This window comes from Aplysia californica, unplaced genomic scaffold (assembly GCF_000002075.1).
Source record: "Aplysia californica isolate F4 #8 unplaced genomic scaffold, AplCal3.0 scaffold00399, whole genome shotgun sequence".
Classification (NCBI taxonomy): domain Eukaryota; kingdom Metazoa; phylum Mollusca; class Gastropoda; order Aplysiida; family Aplysiidae; genus Aplysia; species Aplysia californica.
This window is the reverse complement of record NW_004797669.1, coordinates 119,453-126,140: the sequence shown is the minus strand read 5'-3', so window position 1 is coordinate 126,140 and position 6,688 is coordinate 119,453.

Here is a 6,688-nt window from a genome sequence, read left to right as displayed (position 1 = left end):
AGCATAATTCTGGGCTCCTGTCTTTTTCTGCAGCCTTTCTACTGCTACCAAGGAGGTTTGTTTTAAGCTCCTTGACTGCTCTAACTAACTGGCTCCCTCTTATTGCTGTCTTTCAGCCACACCCCTGGTCTTAGGACAGGTAAGATCGAACACCGAGCCTTCTCCGTTAAGAGCGAAAAATCACGGATGTCCCGTGTGAAGTTGCCACGTTAAAAAGATCCCTTGATGGTCGTAAAATCGATAAATGGAGGCTTCGGCAGCCACCCGGGAAAAATTCAAAGTTAATTACTACCAAGTTGAAAGCTTAATAAATGTGTCCCGCGCTCATATGGACCTATGCAGTTACGAGCACCGTAAAACACTCACAAAACAAAAACTAAAAAACACAGAAACGCACAAAGCCACACAGACAGACAGACAGACAGATAGACACACACACACACACACACACACACACACACACACACACACACACAAACACACATACACGGAGACACTCTCTCTCTCTCATTCTCTCTCTCTCTCTCTCTCTCTCTCTCTCTCTCTCTCAGATTTCTATCTAAAATTCTTGAATCAATTTAGCGTTTTCGTAAATAAGAAAACTATATTTAGTAGTACATGAATAAGATCAATTACCAAAAGGCGGATTGCGTAAGAAATCAAATATCATTTCAAATTTCTCTTGAAATGGAATCTAATAGGTTCGATACACTATTAACATTTATTAGTTCCCCGTCTTAACCCAATTAGTGGCAAGATAGCGTAGATTTGAACATTATATCACCCTCTGCTGACGTCAAGAAATGATTTAAGACATATCAGTTGCAACTCTGAACTAGAAATTGGAAAAGAGGAAGGTGAATTTGTATTGTTCATTCATTTTGAACAGGGTGATCGATGTTTTCAATTAATGTTTTTGTCATTGTTGTTGTTGTTGTTGTTGCTGCTACTATTGTCTTTTTTTTGTCTTTTTAATTTTCCCTTGGCTGATATATGGGCCACTGTTGTTTGTTGTTACTTTGCAGAATCTGACTTTGTTGTCAGTGGTCATTTTTTAAGTTGGATTTGTTTCATCTATTTATCGCTTTTTGTTTTTGTTCAGTCGAAACATACAATAGTTTCTCCAGTTAATCAATTTTTGACATTCTTTTATATTGTTTGTCGAACAGAAAATTCACTCAGTAAAAGTCTAGTTCAACTCTTTCAACATTGACTTGTCTTCTGCTTTTAATGAGACCATATATGTGCATTTTAAATCTTTCTCGTTTGTCTGTTTATTTTTACCAATACATGTATATAAAAAAGTTTGCTTTCAACGTCGTTAACGAAATGCTGTTAAAATTCACATAAACAGACGAAAACACCCTCGAAAATATCTTAGTAGAGTTTGAACGTAACCTCTTTCATTTGCGGGCTTACACGAATTGATGACAGTGACACTAAACGACGATTACAGAATGATACCATAGACGTAACATAACCCTAGACCGCGCACTGGCTTACTTTCTTACTTAACTTGGTTGGAGAATGGATATCACTGCAGTCAATGCAATGCCATAACTGCTCATCCCTCCTCTCCGGGATCCATAAAAGGGTCTGCTTGCTACTCGTGCCTGTTATCAGCTGGTTTGATATTCCTCTGGCTTTTCCATGCAGGTTGCTGTCTCTCCCCGACCCTTTTGAGACACCAGTTTCCTTTCAGCCTTTATACTGCCTGTGAAGTGAAGCATTCGTCTTCTCTGTGATCGTTGAACAATGCTGTCAATTCTGCCATGACTGTTGGTGGAGCTAATTGTATGGTGCCACCAATCTCAGCCAGGCCGGCAAGCTTATCAGCTCTGTCATGACCGCTGATCTGTGCTCTGTATACAATTTTCGCCATGAAGCATGCGAACCATGGTGAGGCACACGCTCAAAATAAAGGGCAAAACACCATTTTTGCTATGGTCAAGTCGTTACCTTAGAATTGCAAAGTTATATCTGCTCAGTACCTAGTTTTGATGGTTTTTACGGCGCTCACAACTGCATAAGGTCACATGAGCACCAGAAGATTAGAGGTGTTACAAGACAGTAACAAACATAAAAAAGAAGGAAGGGAGATACGGACGATAGATGTTTGATAGGAAAGAAGAAGCAAACCACACCAGAGCAACTGCCAACCAACGACACCCATTTTTGAGGAATTTGAAAAAATTTGAGTTTTTAAAAATATAAAACTTTTTCGAATGCAATTTTTTTAACAATCTTTTGATTTTGATAGATCAGATACAAGATTATTTTGGTTTCATGACCTCATGGTCTTAGTGTCTTAGTAACTCAAAAGGGCCGAAAGTGTCAGATAGAACTTTGCAATAGTGCGCAGCACCTTTCACCCTTGCCCCTTTCATTTCGTCAAATTGAACCATATGGTGCGCTCCAAGGTGAACCGAAAATACATCATAAACCACAATCTAGGATATCTTTATACGTCTTTGTTTGCAAATTTTTTTTAATTAAAAGAGAGGCACATCAACACGCATATTGCGGTCATTCGGTGCTTTGGAAGGAAAAGACTCAAGAAAAACGAACCCCCTCCCCCCGCCCCCCCCCCTAAAAAAATAAATAAAAATAAACTAAAGAAATAAAAACAAACAATAAAAACCTCTGGCCATGAAAAAGTACGACCCAAGCGTGTCAGCAGATTCTGACGCTCAGATTCGTTTTCTGTTCTCAAAAACTATTTTGATGGAGATCACCAACAGTTCAAAATATCATTATTGTAGTTGCCAGCGTCTGTGGTGTAGTGGTCAGGCGCTTCGCCGTTGCTCGTGGAAGACGTGAGCTCCTTTCCTCAGTGAAGCAATTTAAATTCTATTTTGTTTCTCCGCTTTCGTGCTGAAACGTTGTATCACTTTCATCCCGGGTCAGCTCATGGTCGAAACATCCCGCCTCCGAAATGATCTAAATTGTCAAAAATAGGGGGGGGGAGTCATCTATATTTAACTATTGCACTTTGCTACTGACATTGCCGCTTCACGCATTTTACGTCGACAAATCGTTAACTTAGAATTACAAAGTTCTATCTAACGCTTTTGGCCGTCTTGAGTTACTAAGACCATGGGGTCAGAAACCAAATGTTCTATCTGTACGATCGAAATGGCACGAAGATTCGGAGTCGTTATCATGATATTCTAAGAGTTGCATAGGAGCTCTTGTGGCCTACAGGTTAAGGTGTTGGCCTCTCATTCAAAGGTCCTGGGTTCGAATCCAGGTAGCGACCGAAACAATGTTATTCTCTAAATTTGTCCACTTTCACCTCCTTTCCTGCTCTCTAGCACTGTTCTGCCGTCTGCTTTCGTCCCCTCTTTCTGCCCCCACCCCCTCACCTCCTTTGCCCCCTCCTCTGGGCTCTTGACTCTTTCTGCAGCATTTCTACTGCTACTCCTGGGCTCCTTCTTACTGCTGTCTTTCAGCCACACCCCTGTTCTTCTGGTAGGAAAGATCTACACCTAGCCTTCTCGGAAAAAGGGTGAAAACTTTCGGAGGGGCCGTGTGCAAGTTGCGCACGTTAAAAATCCCTTGGTGGTCTAAAATCGATAATAGTAGGCTTCGGCCCCCACCCGTGCAAAATTTAAAATTTCCTACCAAATGAAAATATTAGGTGTGTCCCGCGGGCTCATATGACATTATGCAGTTGCGAGCGCCATTATATACTTACCCCCCCCCCCCCCCCAACAAAAAAAAAGAAAAAAAGAAAAAAAAAGTTGCACTCGGAAAAGCTTAACTAACAAGATGTGAGACTCTAAATTTGAAACGTCAAATTTCTCAAAACTAGGAACGTGTAGTATGTACTGAGGAGATAGAACTTTATAATTCTAGGGGAACGACTTATTAGATCAATTGAGAGGCGAGCTTGTTGAACCATTTCTGTCAGATCCAAAAGGGGCGACGAAAACAGACGGAGAGAGATGCTCGATCAACTTTCCCGCTTCGGAATCGAACTCGCATCTTCTGTGGGCGACGGTGAATAGCCTAACTGTTGCACTGCAGACTCTGGCCCAACTTCTTGTGCCCACGGCAATCACAAGGGCAACATTTCGGGCAGTTTTAAAGCGGTCAGCCTCCTAAACTATCTTTATTATGTCAATGGGGGCATAAAACATCTACAGCATCATTTTTTTAACAGACTGATTTTCTATAGCTTTATGGTGTAACGTCGTGGTACTCATTATAAAAAATGTGATCACGACGCGGTGGAATCCGGTGCTCTTCAGTTTTTGGCCGTGTTGAGTAATTCAACTTATTAGTATCATCTTACTGCTTCTTCATTTGTCTTGCTTTCGAGGAAAAAAGTACCCACGTCTCTTGGATAGAAGTGGAGATCTTTGCGATTGAAGGAGGCGAGGTTGCCTGGTTTCAGAAGTATAAAATGCCTCTAACAGCTTGAGTGTCCTTGGAAACTGCAAATGTGAATGTTGTGTGACTTTGATCAACGTTTTTCAGTCAAGTTCACACAGAATGTGTTTTTTAAAGGACGTAAATGATGTTGAGCCAAGAAAACAAAATGTGAAGAAAAAAAAAATCGGCCACCGGCCAGAAAAATGTGGGTTTCTTTGATTTCATTATAAATTTTACTGAGCGCCAGATTTCACCAAGATGCCTCATAAATGTCCCATTCTGACTCGAAACTACGAGCGCGTACAGGTCATACGTCCTTGTCACCGACAGAATTAGATTGTCTTCGGCATCAGTTATTACTCCGAGAGACTGTCTTCCTGTGAGCATGGTATTAACTGAACGAACGCTGCAAATGGCAGCGTGCACGCAAATCACGTTCAACGTCACGGGTTTCTTCTCAACCGTCTGTTGGCCGAGACTGCGAGAGTACGTTAAGTTCAAATTACGCATCTGCAATAGCGCGGTTATGCCTAAGCTTTCTTAGTACAAAGATAGCCCAGGGTTAGGCCAATGCCTAGTATTGTTTTATGTAGCACGCATTTGGTTACGCGCTTTGCCGTCGCACACAGAAGATGTGGGATCAGTTCCCGAATGGGGATAATATTTATCAAATTTAAATATGTCTTTCTATTGCGTTGGTGTGACCCTCTCACTAGTCTTAGCCTGGATTGGCCTTACAGGCAGGGTCGAGATCCGCTTCCGAAATTATCTAAATTGTGTCGATGGAGGCATAAAACAACTACATTGATTTTTTACAAAAGAGTTCAGATCAGCTTTCTGGTACACACGATACCTAGCCATGTTTAGATTCTAATTAAAAACTTAAAATGAATTTCCTGTGTAGTTGTTGAATACAAAATATGAGTTTCCTTATTCAAACATAAAGTTTTAATTAGGCTCAGGAGAAAGAGGACCCTCGGCTAAGTTAAGATTATGCTCGATATGGTCAGAATGGTGTTGGTTCATTTGCTTGTTTGTTCGTTTATTTTTTCATTTGGGTTTTTAAAAAACACATAATATCATCGACACAAAAATGGTTATCCATTTAGAGCAGGGAAAACAGGACAGGCAGAAACAGAAAGAAAAGAAGTATAATCCAACATTGCCCCGCCCCCCCCCCCTCTAAAAAAACCCACCCTCGCTGACAACAGGAATCAAAAGTAGCGTTCTTGACCAAATCAATGCTTGACGAGACATTCATGTCTATTTCCATCTAGACTCACCTGCTAAAATGTCTTATGCTAAACCACGGATCGGATGGTCCTGGTTCGAATTCCCGACGGTTCGTTATGAACCTGTGTTGTTTTAAAGAAATTGTTAAGCCTCTGGCTGGACCCTAAAGGAGATGGACGTAAAATTTGGAGGACCTGCCTTTTGAACAACTTTACATTTTTTTATTGGCTGTTAAAACTTAACAATGAGTGAATGGCTGAATGAAACTTTGCTCTCGCTATGTGTGATCTTTACGGAGAAAGACGACAATAATTTATGAAACACAAGAGAGGAGCCAGCCAGTTGAAATGACAGATGCTATACGTTGATTATTTGTCTAAACATGAAAATGGAACATCAGATTACCAAGCCGGTTAAAAGCAAGAGGGAAACCAACGATCAGCAACATGTATTAATACTTCAGATACTCTGGTGAAAAAATAAAAACAGAAACAAAGAGGAATTTCCCGGACATCTATTTACTGTATCATATACAGCTAAATACGTAATAAATACATTCTAAACATTATAAGCTTTTTAACGAGAAAGACAAAAATAAGGATTTCTTAAAGAACTCATTAATACCCTTAAAAAGACTAAAACATTGATTAAAACGATGGAATCGACCGCACAGGGGATTCTTCCAGGTGCAAAAGGGGCACGTGAGGACAAGGCTGCTTATTGTCGCCACATTCATCTAGCTTAGTGCATATCACCATTCTTATAGCCAGCGTCCACCTTTGTTACCATTAAGAAGCTAACATCTCTGTACCGCCCATCTTATTTATTTCCAAGGGAGGTATTAAATAATACATCTTCTCACTACCTAGGTGATCTCCACCCCAAACCAAAAGTAGTTACATGTACTAAATCCCCAAGTAGAGGACGACACCGCCTAGGTTGGCGAGCACTGATCAAGCTTCACGCTGAGTCAGCAATGGTGATATAGGAAGATGTAGAGAAACTAGAAGTCAAAATTTAAGGCCTCACCACAACAATTAGGAATAAAATATTGCATTTATATAGCGCAAATTACCGC